The 21046-nt window shown below is 42.4% G+C and overlaps 1 protein-coding gene across 1 annotated transcript in view; it reads left to right on the top strand.

Moving 5' to 3' along the window:
• JHY (junctional cadherin complex regulator) overlaps nucleotides 1-21046 on the top strand; it is a 456339-nt gene that overhangs the window by 430295 nt on the left and 4998 nt on the right. The window lies entirely within an intron of this gene.

The following is a 21046-nucleotide window of genomic DNA, read 5'->3' as shown; positions in this document are numbered from 1 at the left end:
GGTTTCAGAGTCCCAGGATATGAGATCCCTGAGAGGTTTGGCTTCAGATACAAGGAAGGTACCCTCTTCTACTCCAATGGCATCCCTGACCAGTTCTTCTCCAGTACCCACAAATCAGAACAGGTCTCAGATCTGAGAGGTTGGCACCAGGTCTGAGGGGTTGGGTTTGGGTCAACTTTGTTGGATCCTTCCCTTCCCCTTAGAGCCTCCAATTTTCCCTATGAGGCTCTGCTCCGGGGGTGGCCCTGACCTTCCTTCCTCAGGGACTTTGGCTCTGAGGAAGGAGGATCCCCTTGATCCATCAGCATTAAGGGTGGTAGAAAGAGCTTTCTATTTGCACAGAGAACTGTCATCTCTTATCTTGGATCCTAACCATCACCCCTTGATGGGTCTGAGCTCTGAGCCCGTCAGACCTGTTCCACAGGGACAGCCAGTTCCAGGAGGCCTCCAAACAGGTTCCCTAGAGAAATTTTCTCCCTCCTCTGATACCTCTCCTGAATATCCCATGGAAAAGGTCTCTTGAAAGAAGACCTGTAAGAGAAGACATATTGACTCGCCCATAGAGTCTGTCGCTGAAGACGGTGATTGTGATGAGGGAGAAGGATCCCCTGGATCACCACCCAATGACATCCCCTGTGGAGATATCCTTGAAATCCTTAAACAGAAAGGTGTCTGGTCTTCCCAACATCCTACTCCTGAAGAATCAGTGTTTCTGGAAGCTTTCGGTGCTGGACCGTCTACATCTTGTGTGACCCCTCCCCAGTGGATGAGCTCATTGACCTCATTTCCTGCCAGGCTTGGAAGGAACTGGACACTGTTGAACCTATCCCCAAATGCCCATATAAGTTCCTGGTACCTCTCGCTGATAGATCCCACTGGAGCAAGGGAGTCCTCGTTGATGCTATAGCCCCTCCCCCCAGAAGGAGCTAGCTGAACAAAGCTCCTCTGTCCATCCACCGACAGGGACTCAAGAGCAATGGACAGATTTAGAAAGTGAGTATACACCTCAGCTACGTTCACACACAGGTTGTTAAACTAACTGGCACACTCTACTCAGCTACAGAGAGATTTGATGAAGGAACTATCAAATACTCTTTTGGAGTCCATGTCTGCATAGGATCAAAAAAAGATTTTTTCACAACTGGCCACTGTACTGTTCATCTCTAATGCATCAATGAGTGTGATCTCCCATGCAGCAGAGTGTGCCTCACAAGCTTGCTGGTTCAGGCATAGACATTAGGAGATGTGCCTGGATGAAGCTATGTGACATTAGGGAACCCTTCATGGTGTCCTTTGTCAGTGCCCCTTTGATGGCTCCTCCTTGTTTAGGCTATCAGTTAAAGACATGCTCACCTACAGCGAACAAGAAGGAAAGACTCTGTCTGCCCTAGGAATCAAGTTTTTTACTCCCAATGGACTTTCTCTAGAAACCAACAAGGTGGTAAGAAGATGTGGTTCCAAAAATCTCAGGGACCTTTCCAGGATTCACACCAGAATAATTTCTCCAGAGGCAGAGGAGGAAACCTCAGTGGAGCTGTATTCCTAAAGGCAGAGGGGGTCTGCAGAATCAGTGCTACAGAGATTCCTTCTGTGATAGGCCCTACTAGTACTCCTGAAGCATTGCCCAACTGTCTGCCTCTATAGGCAGTTGGGGGTTGTTTCTCTTTGCACCTAGATGCCTGGAATGAAATCACAAAAAATTCATGGGTGCTAAGAATCATATCCAGAGGTTACTACGTACTATTTTCCCTTCCTCATCCTGTCCAGGAAAGGAAACTTCCAGACATTCCACCCAGTCAGACAGAAGATGCAGCACAAGAAATACAAAAACTGCTCCAGAAAAGAGTCATCCAAGAGGTCCCACGTGACCATATAGGATTCAGAACCTACCCCCTCTTTTTTTTAGTGCCAAAGAAAACAGGGGACCTAAGACCCATTTTGGATCTAAGCAAATCCAACCAGTATGCAAAGAAGACAAAGTTCCAAATGGTCATGGTCCAGTCCATTTTGCCTCTTCTGAACAAGGATGATTGGATGTGCTCTATAGATCTCCAGGATGCATACTATCATATAAAAATAGACAGGCAATCTAGAAGACATCTACACTTTTGGCTGGGAGCCAATCTTTACCAATTCAGTGTACTACCCTTTGGACTCACCACAGCCCCCAGGGTGTTTACCAAATGCATGGCAGTAGTAGCAGCTCACTTGAGACTTAAGGGATTCCTGGTGTTTCTGTATCTCGACTATTGGCTCACCACCCCGTCCAAGCATCAACTTCTACAAACCAGGGACTACTTCCTCCAGATTTCCAACATCTTAGGCATCTTGATAAACCATACCAAGTAGAACCTAGTTCCAGTTCAAATCTTGGAATTTATAGGAACTCTCTTGAATACTACGACACAGATGGCTTCCTTACCTCTACATGGCATCACATCCTGAGACTTCAAGTTCAGGCCATACTATCCCACCCATCTCCTCCAGTACAATTAGTACTTCAAGCTCAGGGGTCTATATCAGCTGCCACACTTTTAGTCCCTCTACCAGGGTTCTTTATCCACATCCTTCAATGGATTTTGGCAGTACTGGCCCATATTTTCACAGCCCCTATCATTTCCCATAAGACTCACCTCAATCTGCAGACATCATATTCACTGGTGGCTTCAGTCTGATGACTTGCTTCTGCGAAGACCTTTTACCCTTCTACCCCTAGTTGCCACTGTGACCATGAACACTTTTCAGCTGGTGTTGGGGTTGGGGCATTTCTTGGGAAAGATGGTCCAAGACACATGGTCCCCTCTTGAGACCAAGTTGCATATCAACGTCCTAGAGATGAGAGCACTGCTATTAGCAATACAAGCATTTCAGGATGTACTGCCTCTGGGAATGATTGCAATTTAATCAGACAACATGTCAGTAGTCTGGTACATCAGCAAGAGAGGAGGAACTCGATCTTACCCCCTATACAGAGAGGCCATGAAGGTTTGGGAATGGGCGAGTGCCTCAGACTGCTTTCTCATTGCAAAGAATATCCCAGGGGAAAACCAACAAACTAGCAGACAGGCTCAGCAGGTCCATTCTCATGCCTCACAAGTGGTCTGTCAATCAGTCAGTAGCGGATATGATCTTCAACATGTCCTTATTAAATTGCCAAATGTTTCAAAGTTCGAATGTCATATGATCGAACTTTGAAAAGTTCAAAGCTGAAAGGCAACAGCTCCGTATGCACAGAATGGGAAAGTTTCCCTTTTCTGCACTGAAGTGTGGTCTCAGAGTTGGTATATTTAAGTAGGGGGGTGAGTAGGGGGTGCAGGGGGGCTTGCCCCCTGCTCAGAGCATTCAGGTAAGTTTTTTTTTTTACTCAGTTATTATATATTCGAGGTTTCAGATTTCACTCATATGTTGTCGAACATATGATGTTCGATATTTTGAAGCTTCGAATATATAATATAGACCCATCTTCAACTGCTGGGGCCAGACTTGCTGCAACCTATTTGCCTCACCCCCAACAAGTGCAGCAAGTATTTAGCTCTGATCCCCCCTCTGGGGGAGTCACCGAGGAATGCTCTGATTCACGATTGGCCCCCAGGTCTCCTGTATGCTTTCACTGATTCCAAAGTTCTTACAGAAAGCAGGCAGGCTGATGTGCTCAGTCATCCTCTTTGCCACCTTCTGGCCTTGACAGGTATGGTTCCCCTTCCTCTGGTCTCATTTGAAATATCCTCCATGGATCTCCTGTCCCATAAATTAAGAATTCAACATCCCAGTCTCTATGCACTCAAACTAACTGAGTGGTTTCTCCACTTCCAGTAATAGTTACACATTCCAGGCTTGCTTCCTCAGTTCTTGAGATTATCTTGGCCTCCCAGAAGGTTTCTACCAAGAAAGTCTACAGAAGCAAGTGGGAAAGATTTTCTGTTTGGGCTTCCAGCCAGAATATCGATCCTTTTTCAGACCCTATTTCTGCCATTCTTCTCTTCCTAACAGCTCTTTTTAAAGAAGGGGATAGTTTTTCTGTTATTGAGCTTAAGTTGGCAGCAATCTCTAATTTCTATTCTGGAAACAAATTCCTTTCTCTTTCTACGTTCTGATTCTCTAAAGCCTTCATGAAGGGAGTCTTCTTCCTCAGACCTCCCAATAAAGGACCCACTCCTCCTTGGGACTTTACTGTGCTTCTTTAGGATTTAACTGAGAAACCCCTTGAAACAGCACACAAATGTGATATGAAGTTTCTATCTTGGAAAACCATCTTATTAGTCGCTATTACTTCTACAAAAAGAGTTTCTGAGCTTCAGGCCTTATCAGCTAAATATCCTTACATTAAATTTCATAAGGACATAAGGAGTATCTCTGCGAACCAAACCTTCCTTTCTTTCTAAAGTAGCTATGGAGAGTAACATTAACCAGGCCATACAATTACCAGTCTCCTTTCCCAAGTTTACAAATAAGGGGAATACATGCTCCACCTCCTTGATGTGCACAGACAATTAAATTTTTACCTTCACAAAACAAAGCAGTTCAGAAAGTCCGATCAGCTGTTTGTATCCTTTTCCACCAGCTTCTTGGGCCAGGCAGTATCTAAACTTACTCTAGCCAAATGGATTACTGATTGCATTTCACTGGTTTATTCTCAAAAAGGATTAGATTTACCGCAGCCACCTAGTGCTCACTCCACTCAGTCTATGGCTACGTCATCAGCCTTTTCATCTAGGACTTCCATTGATGGTATTTGTGCTGCAGCCACTTGGTGTAAAACTCACACCTTTGTTACACATTACAAATTGGATATTGTTTCTAGAAGCAGAGCTTATTTTGGTTCGTCAGTGCACCGGCATGTCCATGAGGGCTTCCCAAGGCCTACATAACTGGGGATTCTGTCCCAGCTGTGAGGAAGAATGAAATGGGACAACATCAGATTTAGAAGTTATGTATTTTCCATAACTTGGCATCTGTGTTGTTCATTTTCTTTCTTCCTGACTTTCCCTCTCATCCATCCGCCAGCCTTGTCTGTCCTAGAAGTACCTGGTAGTCGATACTGGAACCTTTCAGTTCCAGGTTTGAACCCTAACTTTTTCTTAGGTCTTTTCTATCTCTTACAAATTGAGAGGTTAGGCAGCAAACTTGATCTGAGGAGTTAGGGAGTGAACAGAGCACTGTGGGTAGAGGGAGGAGCTCGGGAATTGGATCCAAAGTCCTTGGTATGTGGCCGAGTTGGATCTGAGGGTTGGATGAGAACCTATATGTGAGGAAGAATGAAAATAGAAACACAGCTACCAAGTTATGGTAAGTACATAACTTCTAATTTTCATAGACAAATGCAGTAAAAAGGCACTTTGTAACAACTTGCCAGACCCACAAAGTAAAATAAACACAAATGCTTCACATAAAAAAATGGTTTGCAGTTACTTTTAAACTGACAAGAAAAAAAGATTGCTCCCTTATAAAGGTTGACCTGCATGTGTTCTGTCTGGAACTTGAGAGGAACTCCATGTATAATGACAGTTAGTGCACATATAAAAGTACAGTAAAGTACAATTTCTTAGCAGTCCAATAAAATACAACTGTAAAATTACTTTCCTGAAGAGGAAAGTATTAATAATAAACAAAAATTATTTAATGGAAGGCCCTCCTCCCAAAAGGAACTTATTTGCCCATCAAGGGAACAGCACAAGCCAACTGTTGATCCATGAAAACTACAGATATTGTACTCTTTGGTGGCAATAAAGCTCTAAAGGGCTTGACACCCAAACTTGTCTTTTTGTCAGCTCTGCTTTTGCTTCCAAACATTTGGGCATGTGAAAGGTGCCCTGAAACATTAAAATATGGCCAGCTGTTATGTCCTTGGCAGAGCATAACCTATATAGCTAAGGCTACTGCAGCAGTGATCATTATGATGGACATCTTTCTTGTCTAGGGAGAATTTAAAATTTCAGTTTTAATACGAAGCCAAGCAAATCTTCTCATTACAAGCCCAGGAGCAGCAACTCTGAAGATAGTATCAGCAGCATCATAAGAATACTTTGAAAATACCTAGTAGCATGAGAAGCCGATATTAAAGAGCCCTTCAAATAATTATTTTAACCTTGGAAGAAGGAAGGTTAACATATGAGTGTGGCAGTTAAAATTATTAAAGTTAATGTTGTCGAAGAAGAATACACTTTCTTCCCAAATTTGTCAAAGCTTTCCCATTCTTGGAGAGAATGGGATTAGCAGCAGCAGTCTGTTTGGCAGAAGCAAGTTTGGATAAGGAAATCACTGCAGGATCTGCATAAGGGATAGAAAACAGATGTTTAGAGTCTGAGTACCCAGTATAACCTGCAAGACTTCCTGGTAGAATTAAGTGGACTGACAAGTAAACTGGAAGCAGTGAGAAAAACATTCTCCAAAGCTGGCAAATACAGGAGGATCAAATACAGATATATCTAACTAACAAATCATAACACATTTGCAGGGAAATAGGAATTTCATTCTTTTTCTACTGAAAAAACTGTTGCATCATATATAAAGTCTCAGAAAAAGGTAAATCTTCAATAGGGGAAATTTGAAGCAACACTTTTCTCAGAATCAGAATATTCAGGTTGAGAAGAAGTTCCAGAAGTACAAGTCATCTCTCTCCAATTCCAGCTCTCATGACTGAAAATCAGAGTCAGAAATAAAGGCAACTCTTTTTCTTGTTCTACGTAAAGTAGTAGTAGGTAAAGAAAAGGCAGAATTAAGCTCTTTGGCAAGTCCCAGCAAATCTTTCCTGTCCACATAATTAGAAAGAGTTGCAGCAAGAGAACGTAGTGGAATCTAGGATATCCAAAAATAAAGTTCAGCAAACGAAAAGATGCCCAATGCTGAGAGTAAGAACACTTTAATTCCAAAAAACAGATAAAAACAAATAAAAACAGGCAAGCGCTTTCATGATTGCTCGCCTTTTCAGACCTTAACAAACAGTAAGAGAAAACAGGCCTTTAAATACAAAAAGCTTCCAGATGTGAAATTGTTCGATCTCGCCGTTTGTTCTTACGTACGGGTTCGGAGCCAACCACATTGTAAGCTCTGCATCCAAGAGAAGCTCAAGGACCAGTTCCTATCCCATGATCCCCTGCTGCTATCCCTCAGATCTAGTTTGCCGCTGCAACAGGTCGCGTCGACGGAGAGCTCAGGCCAGTAAAATTTTACTTATTCATGTTAAAAAAAAAAAAAAAAGCTTTTTATTAATAAGTTAGTTTAGGAGTTGTGTGTGTGTGTTATTTAGTTATATCGTATTAATATTAGTGGTTATAGTTGCAGGAGCGGCTGCTCCTAGGTAATAGGCTGTTTTTTTCTGTCAGGGCTCTGGCAGAATTTATTTCTATAATAATACTGTTTTTGGTAATATTCATCATATATATATACATATTTACTCTTAGTGTGTTTTTGCAGTTATATTTACATAGTTTAGTGTGGTTTGCTGTGTTTTTTCTACATTAGTGTTATTAGTGTTATTATACTTAAACTTAGCTTGTAGTTATGTCTGAGAAAGCTAAATCAGGATTCAAGCGCTGTCAATGTGGACAGAAGATGTCCATTACGGACAATCATACTTCCTGTGTCTACTGTCTTGGCCCTCTCCACCTTCAGGAAGACTGTTCCATCTGTCATTCCTTTAGTGGAAGGGTCATGATGGAGAGACGCAGGAAGCTTATTGAGAGGAGCCTTCTAAAGCCCGATTTTCAAGAGGCCTTAGAGAAGGCCGACCAGGCATTGAAGTCTTCGAAGGGGTCAAAGACTTCGAAGGTATCGGAGCCCAAGTCTTTGGTTCTGAGCACCTCGATCAAGATTCGGTCGCCGGCTCCACAGACCTTGGAACCGAGCATCGAACGGTTGTCTCGAATCGAGGCCTAGGTCTTGGAACCGGTGTCAGAGGTGCCTCCGTCTTCAATCCTTCGCTTGGTGACCTCTTCAGCCCCTTTGACCCGTTCTTCCAGAGCGATGTCCGACACCGATGTGAATCGAGTGGTACAGAAGCTTATGGAGAACACGGCTCTGTCCAAACTCATTGCAGTTTCGTCCCAGTTGGTTTCGAAACTTGAAGCCCTCCCTGTCCCACCCATAGATCCTCCTTCGAGACCCATCGAGTTTTCGGAGCCAGGAGTCGAGGATCTGATATTTGTTGATCCCCCGGTGCCGAAGCCTTCCTTAGTGCTGTCGGCACCACTGACCTCGACACCCTCGTAGCCCGTCGAGAGGTCTCTGAGTCGACGGTCTCTCCTTGGTTCCGGGGTGGAGAGTCGGACTGAACTTTCGGTGCTGACTCTTCCCCCTCGGGGCCTCAGGGCAGATTAGCTTGGCTCTGTCCTCTGGATCAGAGCCCGTGGCTCCAGTACTGGGGAAGCTACCGTGTTCTTCGGATCCGGTGGAGTCCTCGGCCCGAGGCTCCGGTGCCTTCAACGCCATGAGGAAAGTCTTGTCTGGTCAGACACTCACATCATCAGAATCCACTTCTCCTTCCCTGAAGGGACCGTGTTCTGCTTCTGCGCCCTCGATTCCCACCAAGCGTAGAGACCCAATGCCTCAGTCAGTCCCAGAGGGTGAACCCTGTTCCTCGGAAGCTTCACCAGATGTCCCCTCTGATGAAATTCCGAGGAAGAGATTGTGCAAGAGGAGGCACACTGATTCCCCACAGGAATCATTGACATCGGACACCGACTTGGATGAGTCAGAGGGGTCCCCATGGTCCTCCCCCGAGGATGTCTCATTCTCTGACATCTTAGAAATTTTTAAACAGAGGGGTGGCTGGCAGACACTTGCCCTCACTGAGGACGAGTCGGTGTTGCTGAAGGCATTTGGGGCTCAAACTTCCACTTCCTGGGTCACTCCTCCCTTCAACGAGCTAATGGATCTAATAGCTCGAAGGGCATGGGAGGCCCCTGATACCGTAGAACCAGTCCCTCAAAAAACAAATAAATATATTACTGCCCTCCAAGATAAAGCTTACCTTACCAAGGGAGTCCCTGTTGATGCTATGGTGGTGGCGGCAGCAGCCACCAAAAAGGAAATGTCCGAAGCATCTTCCTCTGTTCATCCTCCTAACAAGGATTCTAGGACTATGGACAGGTATGGGAAGCGTGTGTTTAGCTCAGCGACTTTTACCATGCAGTCGCTGAACTACCTTACCCATTTTACGCGCCTTCAGAGAGATCTCATTAAAGAGTTGAGAGATACTGTCCAGGGTACCACAGATGCTGCTGTTTCAGACAAGGTGACAGCACAGCTTAACACCCTTAGTTCAATAGTTAACTCGTCCATGAGGCTCATATCATATGCGGCCAAAGGTTCGAGTAGGGCGGCAGCCTCAGTGATTGCTCTGCGGAGACAATCCTGGATGCGCCTGTGCTCCTTTGTGGAAGCCTTTAAGTCTTCTTTTACTAATGCCCCCTTTGATGGTGCCTCCTTGATTGGGCCCAAAGTGAAGGAGACACTCACTAGGTGCGAGCAAGAGGGAAAGACCCTGTCTGCTGTAGGGGTCCATTTTTCTGCCCCCTCTAGACCGTACCCCAAAGGGCAACGAGGCGGGAAAATGTGGTTCCGGAAGACTCAGGGATCTTTCCAGTCTGCACCTAGCGATACCCCCTCCAGAGGCAGAGGAGGGGGAAGGAATGAAAGACGCCACCCAGGCGGCAGAGGGGGTCCGCAAAACCAGGGTGACAGGGATACCGTCCCTGGGAAGCCCTTCCAGCACTCCTGAGTGGAGGCCCGGCTGTCCTGCTTTGGAGGCAGTCGGGGGTCGCTTGGCTTTATACCCGGAGGCCTGGCTAAATCTCACATCAGATTCCTGGGTAAAAAACATAATAACCAGAGGATACGATATTCCCTTTCTAAACAAGCCACCCCCCAAAAAAATATTCCCAGATGTTCCACCCGCTCTGCGGGATCAAGCAGCCATAGAAATACAAAGGCTGTTAGAAAAACAGAGCATTTCTGGAGCATTTCTCCCCGGACCTCCACTGAAAACAGGCTCTGTGGAACCTAGTCAGACTTTCCCGGTCAACAAATGATAAATAAAATAAATAAATAAAATAAAATAAAAAAAGAGTCATCCAGCCAGTCCCGGTGGACCAAATAGGATCCAGAACTTACTCAAGGTTCTTTTTAGTTCCAAAGAAAACAGGGGACTGGAGGCCAATACTGGACCTCAGCAGACTCAACACCTTCGTGAAGAAGGAAAAATTCTGAATGGTCACGCTACAATCAATTATTCCGTTTCTTCAAACGAATGATTGGATGTGCTGTATAGATCTCAAGGATGCATACTACCACATAAAAATGGCTAGGACATCCAGAGATCACCTGCGCTTCCGGCTGGGAGCCAGTCATTTTTAGTTTCGAGCTCTGCCCTTTGGCCTCACCTCAGCCCCCAGGGTGTTCACCAAGTGCATGGCAGTAGTGGCGTCTCACCTGAGACGATGGGGATTCCGAGTGTTTCCGTATCTGGATGACTGGCTCCTTACTGCCACCACCAAGCATCACCTAGTGCAAGCCAGGGACTATACGATCAACCTCTGTTCCAGCTTAGGAATAACAGTGAACTTTGAAAAATCTTCCTTGTCGCCCTCACAGCATATCTTATTCATAGGGGTGGAGTTAGATACTTCCGTAGCACGGATAAGACTTCCTCAGGCAAGAGTGTCAGCCCTGAGGGATCAGGTCTCTATTTTTCTTCAAAACAAAAAAGTTCCCGCAGTACAAGTATTGAAAGTATTGGGCATGATGGCAGCTACCCTTATTTCAGTTCCCCTAGGGAGAATGCACATGAGGATCCTCCAGTGGCTCCTCTTTGCTCAGTGGTCATTCCAACAGTTACCATTGTCACACAGAATCTTAATCACGGAAACTTGCAAGCGGGACCTCCATTGGTGGATAAACAATCAGGAACTGACGATGGGGCATCAGTTTGTACTCCCTGCCCCTGTGGCCACAATAACCACGGACGCTTCCCTGATAGGGTGGGGGGGACCTTTTCAGGGGAGAACAGTCCAAGGAGAGTGGTCGAAAATAGAGTACAACCTGCACATCAATGTTCTGGACCTGAGAGCAGTGTTCTTGGCGTTGCAACACTTTCACGACTACTTACCTCTGGGAACAGTGGCAATTCAGACGGACAATATGTCAGTAGTCTGATACATAAACAAACAGGGAGGAACCAGGTCTTACCCCTTATGCAGAGAGGCCCTGAGAATCTGGCAATGGGCTGTGTCCACCGGACGCTTTCTAATAGCAACGCACATCCCGGGAACATCCAGTGTCATAGCGGACAGGTTGAGCAGAGCCACCCTGTTACTTCATGAGTGGTCCCTCAAGAATCAAGTTGCGGAGGACATCTTGCGCAGATGGGGCCAGCCTTGCTGCAATCTCTTTGCTTCCCCCTTGAACGCCAAATGCAGAAGCTACTTCGCCCTACTTCCCCCTCTGGGGGGTGCCCCCAGGGATGCAGTGGTACACGATTGGCCCCCGGGTCTCCTCTATGCCTTCCCCCCATTCCATTAATTCCCAAATTTCTACAGAAAGCCAAAGGTCTGGGAAGGACGATCATCTTGATAGCACCATTTTGGCCTTGACAGATCTGGTTTCCCTTTCTTCAAGCTCACCAGATGGAGGAACCTTGGACTCTGGACCCAGTGCCAGACCTGCTGACCTACTCGTTAGGAGTTCCTCACCCATCTCTTCAGTCCCTCAAGCTGACAGCTTGGCTGCTCCGCTTCCCAACCTAGCCAGGTCGGACCTTTTATCCCCGGCAGTGCAGCACATTTTAGTTTCTTCCCACAAAGCCTCCACAAGAAAGCTGTACAGGAGCAAGTGGAAACGTTTTGCATGTTGGGCCTCCAGACAGGGTATAGACCCTTTAGTGGCCCCTATTCACAAAATTTTAGAATTTCTCTCCACGCTCTTTCATCAAGGGTCCTCGACGTCCACGATAAGAGTTCAACTAGCTGCCATATCAAATTTTCATGTGGGTGAAGGGGGAGCTACAGTTATGTCCAACAGACTTTGTAGAGCATTTATGAGGGGTACATTCCATCTCAGGCCACCCACACGAAACCCGATATTTCCCTGGAATTTGAATCTAATGCTGTCTCAACTTATGTTGGAACCCTCTGAGCCAGCTTCGACGTGTCCACTTAAGTATCTATCCTGGAAAACCCTGTTTCTGGTGGCAATCACTTCAGCTCGCAGAATCTCGGAACTACAGGCATTGTCGATTAGACCCCCGTATATAGTCTTTCACCCAGACATGTTCACCTTGCATACCAATCCATCCTTTCTGCCGAAAGTATATTCAGTATTTCACATTAATCAATCCATTGAGCTTCCCACTTTTTTCAGGAACCATTCTAGTAAACTGGAATACGTGTTACACAAATTGGACGTCCACAGACAGTTGAGATTTTATCTGGACAGAACCAAGGAATGTAGGAAATCAGATCAACTTTTTGTTTCCTTTTCGGAAAATAAGAAAGGACTGGCAGTGACAAAATGCACGCTATCTAAGTGGCTGTCAGACTATAAATTTTGTCTATTCATCCTTCAAGCAGTCTCTTCCATTCAAACCTAGAGCTCATTCTACCAGGGCTGTGTCCACTTCTCTGGCCCACGCCGATCGTTTACCGTTGGATACCATATGTGCGGCAGCTACTTGGGCCAAACCACATACGTTTATTACTCACTACAAAGTGGACAGGACCTCCAGGGACAGGGCTTCCTTTGGTTCTACGGTTCTCAGGAATGTTCTTCCGTGAGCCACCCAGGGTTGCGGTGCTAGGGAGGCTACCCGTATGTAAGAACAAATGGCGAGATCGAACAATTTCACATAAAGAAGTTATGTCCTTACCATAACGTTCCATGTGAATTGTTCATCTCGCCTTTGTTCTTACAATCCCTCCCTCCATCCCCCTCCACGTTCTGGAAGAACGGTTATGACTGGTATCTGGTTACTTTCTTTGGGTTACCTGGCACCATCTGCTTCCTTTAGGTGTACTAATTTCTGTATGCCTTTCTGTATATAATTTGAGTAGTCAATCTCGTGTGGATGAGAGAGTTGGCAAGGGGTTAGTTATGTTGTTGAAGTCTGGTTTCTTAGCAAACTAGATCTGAGGGATAACAGCAGGGGATCATGGGATAGGAACTGGTCCTCGAGCTTCTCTTAGATGCAGAGCTTGCAATGAGGCCGATTCGGAGCCGAGGGTCGGCTCCGAACCCGTACGTAAGAACAAAGGCGAGATGAATAATTCACATGGAACGTTATGGTAAGAATATAACTTCTTTTTAATTAAAAACAATTAAAATTGTTGGGTGTTAACACTTATCAGTGAACTAAGCATCTCTTCTTTAGGAGAGGCTTTAAAGCAACAGCACTATTCAAACCAGGTGGCACATATGCTTTAAAATTAGAGAACTGAATACATCAATCGTGAAAGCGCTTACCTGTTTTTATTTGTTTTTTGGAATTAAAGTGTTCTTACTCTCAGCATTGGGCAGCTTTTCATTTGCTGATAAATAGAAAGAGGACAAGGCAATATCTTCACTTTTCCTGGGAAACTCCCATGAAAAAGACTGACCTGTAATAGACACTCCTGTCCCAGGCTCAGGCTCCCTTTCCTAAATAAGAGATGGGCCTTCACCTGTCCCTTCCTCTGAGACTGACACAATTAGTTCTTTTTTGCCTAAGAGCATCCCTACAGCCACAGAGGACATGTCTATCTCCCCAGTCCTTAGTGGCTGTAGATGCAACATCAGGGGACCAGGGGAAAAAATTGAGCACTGCAAAGAACCAAGAGTGGCCTCAGCAGAGTCACACATCAGCAGCTGAGTCACAAAAGCAGCTGGTCTGATGCCCAAAGATTCCCTGACAACTTTCTTCTTCCTGACAGGGGAAGTAAAAACTATGGGCACAGGTAGCTGCTCCATAGTTGAAGCCAAAAATGAAGCTTAAGAGATGGATACCAGTCAAGATAGCAAAAGGCAAGGAAGCAAGCAAGTGGTTTTAATGAAACCACTAACAGTCTCGCACAAGTACAGTATCTTGACCTGTAACACACAAACCTAAAAAAATCTGTAGGAGAATCTTGTCATAAAACACAAAACTTTACACAAAGTTCAAAGATGCATTCACAGACAAAAAAAAACTTTCTTAGATAGCCAGCGACAGTCCAAAAACATTTTATTTCTTAGAAGACACCAAATTCTAGTCAGGAGAACATACGTTTTACTCAGAAAAATAAAAATTAGTGGAAGGTTTTCCTCAACAGGGGACTTCACTGCCGATCCTTAAAGGATCACTAGTCAACCAACAATTCCACTAGGCTAAATGAAGGATCCCAGTTTGGTGGCAAAAAAGATCTAATTTCTTTGGTGCACTAACTGTCATTATATATGGAGTTCCTCTCAAGTTCCAGACAGAACACATGGAGGCAACCTTTAGTGTTGAAAGCTAGGTGGGTCAGAGAGGTAGGACCCAAATAGCTTATGCTACTGCAACGGTGATCTAATGCTGAACATCATCTATTTTATAGTCATATCTCTGCTATACTGTCCCAGCAGGCTTTCTGTTGAAGCATCCTTTTCTCTCAGTATCTAATAGTCGCCTTTACCTAATGCAACTGCTTCTATTTCTGCCAAGAATATTGGCAACAGAATTTAATATATCTAAGTCAACCTCTGGTATATGGGGAAAGGGATACTGTAACTCTGTGGCAGCTGTAAAGAATTCTACATTTACAGGACTGAGAGCATCTGGTACAAGACTCTGAATATATTTTCTGTGAACAATTCAAAATGAGGTTCAGTTTTGTCAAAGGACATTCCATCAGATTTAGACATGTTATGGGTATCCTGACATAGACCAGGTGGGTCCTAGTCCCCCTAAAGGAATAACCAACTTGAGATATTCAGTTAATAGGGCCCCAAAAGTAGAGAGTCAGACAAAAGCACTTGTAGATACCATCTATGTTTTTAAGAAGCCAAAATCCAAATACATAGAGGGGTTAGTTGAATGTGGATCAGAAACTATGCAAAATATAACATTAAAAAGACCTCATTTTTGATGGATTGATTTCTTAAAGGCCAGGTGATCTATAATCTTTACACAGAAATGCTTACACAAGTATTTCTACACCCTACCCAGGCTTTTGGAATGTCATGGAATTGCTCATCAGCATACTGGATAAACAGAGAAGAGGATACAAAGGGACACATAGTATGTATTTGGTATATCTTTTATAATGTAAAGAGCTTTCTCAGCTCAAACAGACTACCCAATGTATCATGGGCTATATGTAGCCAAAAAGAATCCCTTTTATACAAGCTCTCTTATAAAAGAGTGAGCAGAATAGATCAAAATGAATAAAATATAAGATAGGTATACTGGTGCTGTTTATATCAGTAATCAGAATACAGTCATCAGAAAATGGAAAACAAATATATCTCCTTCTGATAATGACTTAAAGGGAAGTTATTGATCAGATATATCAGGAAGATCATATAATTTATAAGACTGATGTTATTGCTCAAATTTAAAGTTTGTTGTTATTTTGGCTTCTTTATTTAGAATCATTGGGCCACTGAAGTGGTTATTTGGTATATATAACCCATTTCACTCTCATTGAGAGGTGCAATGAAAGTGACAAATATCTACTCTTAAAAGATCTGGCATTAACATCTTCACAGCTAATGCAGAGTAGGTCCTGTACGCCATTACAGTTTTGATATTCTTAATTCAGTTTCTAATTCATGTAAAGCAGGCGATCTACCAATATGTTTCATTTTCTCTCTGGGGTATTTTTATGACACATTTGCCTTTCTTCTCGGTTGTGTTGCAGTTAATTGCAATTACTACATTGGTTCATAGATTAGTTATATTTACTGATAGTAAAATCAATTTAAACCTTAAAAATAGATTATTCTACATTTAAAAATACAATAGAATTAGGGCAAAATTGCAAATGAACTGCAAGCGAATGGAAAACACAGTCAACTGATCAAACATTTAAAAGCAGTGAGAAGAACTGAAAATGGCAAAGGTAACACTACTATTATATGCAGCATGTGACTGCTAATATTAGAAGAGCAGTTTCATGAGACTTACAGTAATGTAAGTACATTTACCATAGCAGTAGATGTTTGAATGTTCGTTGCTGCAGTAGCCTTAGGCTATATAGGGTTTGTATACTGCACACTGACTAAAAAGAATGTCTGGGGCTCCAAGTCCTTAAGAGCTTTCACGCCAAAAGATGGAGGGAAGCTAAAGTCGTGAAAAAGGATGATGCTAAAGAGAGAGAAAGAGGAAAAAATATATATATGTGTGTATATATATATATATATATATATATATATATATATATATATATATATATATATATATGTGTGTGTGTGTGTGTGTGTGTGTGTATGTGTGTGTGTGTATCTATATATATATATATATATATATATATATATGTGTGTGTGTGTGTGTGTGCATGTGTGTGTGTGTGTTTGTAGGTCCTTGGGCTCAAGATATATCCAAAACCCCCTTTGTCTTTTGTGACTAGGTCCAGTGTGTGAAGAGGCTTGTTTTAATGATCCTGACATTTCCAAAGTAAGAGAGAATCACTGTTTCCTGGTCTACAAGGAAGTCACCACAGTGATGATTGGCAAGTCCTTCTAAATTTTTAGAATGACCCTAGATATTAGCAGAAAGGATGGAAAAGCATACAGGAACATTCCTGTCCAAAGAAAAGAAAAAAAACATCTGTTTTCCAGGTCTTCTTGCATGGAGTAACAAATACAACTTAAAAAAAGAAATAAAATGATAAAATACCACCAAGACCACCAATCCAAGAAGTAAACGAATTTAATGAAACACTTAGCACCTCGGCTTACACAGTCTTCCAAGAGTGAAAACACTACAAAATACTGTTTGCTTACATACAGCATATTGCACAAAACAATTAATCAGTAAAGCATACAATTCAAATCACATACTTCCAATTACATTCTTTGTTGAGTCCCTAAGGCTCCAAAGTACCGTACTTTAAAATCAGCAGGGTTTCTTTTTTTAAGAGTTTGTTTTTTAAAGACACACATTCACCTATGCCAACTTGCAATTTTTCCAAGACACAACCCCTAAGAGAATCAGGGTTAGAGTTGTGTGCTATCAAAAAATGACTCCCAAGGGGACTCTCTATTTTTTTATTTTTTATGTCCCCAAGATGTTCCTGCAACTGGACTCTAAAACTTCTATAAGTTTACCCTATGTAAAACGTCTGACATCCACATCTCAGCACATACACTAACTCCTCTGTGTTACAACTGTATTCATGCCTAGCTGTAAACTTGATGCCATTAATATAGGGAAAAGAGCTTACTACATATTGACAGATGGATCAGCCATCACATGAAACAGTGCCTTTATTTATGCTTAAGCTTTGACTGATATTAATATCTGGTAAACAAAATTGGTTATGTACCAGAATGTCAGACACATTTCTAGCTCTTTTATATGCAATACTCACAAAATCAGGTAGTATAGAGTTCAAAATGTTATCACTTAGGACCATAGGCCACAAGCTGCGTGCTTTTTTAACTAAGTCCTCAGTTATAGCATTATAAGCTGTCACTAAGAAAACTTTCTTCTGCTCTCCATTGTTCACAGCTGTATTGGTGGATTTATTTCCACCAATACAAACATTATATTTTCCACTAGCATGGACATAATGAGAATCTCCCTGAAGGTTAACAGAATACCTTATGTCCATAATTTTTTGTTTAGCTTCCCTGACCAGCTGGACATCATAGCCTCTTCTAATAAACATTTTTTTTCTGCTTCAGCTATCTCTAAATCAAAGCTCATATCAAGGCTACATAGCCTATGAATTCGTAAGAATTCATTGTAGGGCAGTACCTTGACCAAATATTTGGGGTGACAGCTATTCCAATATAAAAATACATTTCTGTGTTCAAATTTCCTATGGAGACTAGCAGTAAATCCATCTAGGCTTATATCTAAAAAATTCACTTGTGGGCCAAGCTGTATACCATCAAAGCTTAAGCCCATAGTATTAGCTTGTAAGTCATTAACAAACCCAAGGGCCTCTGTCTGGCTTCCTTGACATAAAAAAATAAGATCATCAATAAATCTAAAATATAAAATAACTTTTGATCTAAAAAAATCATGTTTATAAATAAAGTCATCTTCAAGTTTAGCCATGACTAAATTGGCATAGATGGGGGCGAAAGCCGCCCCCATGGCAGTGCCCTGTAACTGCTGGAAAATGTCTCCATTGAACATAAAAAAAATTATTTTTTAAACAGAACATAACTAAATCTATCAGAAAATGAGACAGAGGAGTCCCCAAAAAAGTGGAACAAGGCCTGAATCCCTATTTCATGCTTAATATTAGTATATAGACTTTTGACATCCAAACAAAGCCAAAACATGTCCATATTCCAAACTTTACCCTTTATTTTGTTCAAAAAGTCCTGGCTGTCTCTGATATAGGAGGCTGTACTCGTAACATATTTCTTAAGATGGTCATGTAATAACACACTTATATTCTTCAAAAAATACCTCTGTGAAGAGACTATAGGTCAGCCACTAAGGTTAGCTAAACCTTTGTCTGTTTTAGGTAAGCAGTAAAAAACTGTCATAGTGCAGTTTTTCTCTCCAAACATCTTTTCCACATCCTTAGAGGTGAAATACCCCAGCCTTAAACCTTTGTCTAACAAAAGTTGGTACTGCTTAATAGCTTCAAAGTAATCAGAAACATCACATTTCTATAAATTTCCACATTATTCAAATGTTTATAACACATCTCTAAGTATTGTGTGAAGTGCATGATTACTGTCTGGTTGCCCTTGTCAGATGGTTTAACCACCCATCTTCTATCATTACCAAATTCCAGTAGGGCTAGCCGGGTCTATATCAGAACACCAAAAGATCACATTTTCGAATGTTCTTACATCGACCCCTAATCAGTGAATGCTGACAACATGGAACATTCAGAACAGCGAATTTTTTCATATGGAAAAAATTTGCTGTTCCAAAACACATACACACAACACAAGCACACCAAACAAACAGCAATCCACACACATATACCCAAACTCCTACAGCTAACCCTACACTAAACTGTACAAACACCACTAACTATCCACTTACCTTAACCCAAACCCTAACCTATCGCACACTCACCTCACCTGCACCCTAACCCTAACTCACCTAACCCGCCCTAACCCTCACATCCACACAATCGCACACATACCTCCCTCGCGCCCTAACTCACCTAACCCACGCCCAATCGCACACTTACCTGAACCCAACCCGTAACTTTCCACCACAGCACTGAAAATGGAGAAACGACAGAAACAGACAACCAAATTCTTTCCCTAGGAAAAAATCTGGTAATCTGTCATTTCGCTATTTTCAGCGTTCGCTGAATAGGGGTCAATGTAAGAACATTCAAAAGTATGAACTTTCGGTGTTCTGATACAGACCCAGGCTAGCCATTGCTGCTTACTTAAATTAAAACATGTTAGACTTATTCTCTATACAGGACCAATAAATTTTTTCAACCTCAAAATTAAGAGTAGCAAAAAATCCTTGCAAGGTATTATTTAGAAAAGGTGGAATAAAAGAGCTTTTAACAGAGATAGCATCAGTATTCAGTTGGCAGTAGGCATTAACATTATTCTTAAACAAATCTTCCTGAGATGACAGTCATGAATAAAAAGAATCCTCATCACTACTTTCATAACAGTCATTAAACACAACCCCTCCCTACTGTTTAAAGTAGTATATTAAATGCAGTTTTCTACTAAAAGAACGATTTCACTTTTAAGTACATGTAATCTCGGTAAGGCAGTTGGTATAAATTTGCATGGAGTCTTTGAGCAGAATTTTGCCAACTGACTGTTGTGACTGGAAACAAAAAAATCTATATGAAGAGTTCCATACAGCTGGATCAATTCCTGGAAGACCTTCTGATTCAGTTTCTATTCATGAGGGTTCATCCTGGTCCTGCTCAGCTTGTCTGCCACAAAATTTTGCTCTGACTTTATGTAAGATGCTTGCATAATGAGCCGAAGATGAAAAGCGCTGTACTATAGCAGCTTGCTTAAAAGTCAAGATCTGGTTTCCCCGATTGTTTATGCAAGACATCACTGTGATGTCTGTATACACTTGTAATGAACCTGGGGACCACAGATGATTCAGACACTTGAGAGCATTTATAAGTGCCAACATCTGTTTTATGTGAATGTACTTTTATCTTCATAGATATTGCTGTCCATGCAAAGTCTTGAAGCATCTGTTGTTAAAGACTGTGCTAGAGCTGGAAGGGAAAATGAGAGACCTAGATTCTGAAAAATTTGGTCTCCCCACCAAAAAAATCTCCCTTTTCACAAGCCCCAAAACTGGAGCCTGAATATTAGGGGATGTTGATGTCTGAACGATTTTAAGAACCATTGCATTTTTCTTATGTATAGCCTTGCTAGAAGAATCATGAGAATCACAGAAACCATGAGACCCAGAATTCTGAGAAACTCTCTGACAGACACAGTAGTCTTACTGGACAATCTAATAGTAGATGTAGATACAGATCTACTTTTTTTCCTCTGGAAGAAAAACTCTTTGAATTGTGGTTTCTAGGAGAGGTCCCAGAAAAAGAATCATGTGAGAAGCCGTCAGACAATACTTTTGGATGCTCTCCTGGAACCAAGGTCTACGTAGGAGATCCCTCACCGAAGTAAGAGATTCCTGACTTTTTGTAATAAACTTGGAAAACCATCTAGATTAGGAAAATATGAATATCTTGCAGTCTGCTGTAGATTATCACAGGAGCTAGACACTTTGAAAAATACCATTGGAGCACTGGATAAACCAAAGCATAATGCAAAGAACTGATAATATGATCCAGACACAGCAAACCTTAAGAAATGCGTAGAATATTTCTCCCTAGCAATGTGATGACATGCAGCTTTTAAATGTAAGGTCACAAGAAATCTCAAATGGAGAATAAGGAGTGACAAGTTTGAATTGATTACA

The sequence above is a fragment of the Protopterus annectens genome, chromosome 8.part0, assembly GCF_019279795.1.
Source record: "Protopterus annectens isolate FY-2018-M chromosome 8.part0, PAN1.0, whole genome shotgun sequence".
In the NCBI taxonomy this organism is placed as follows: Eukaryota; Metazoa; Chordata; order Ceratodontiformes; family Protopteridae; genus Protopterus; species Protopterus annectens.
Note: the sequence above shows the minus strand (reverse complement) of the source record. Positions and strands in the feature narration are given on the sequence as shown.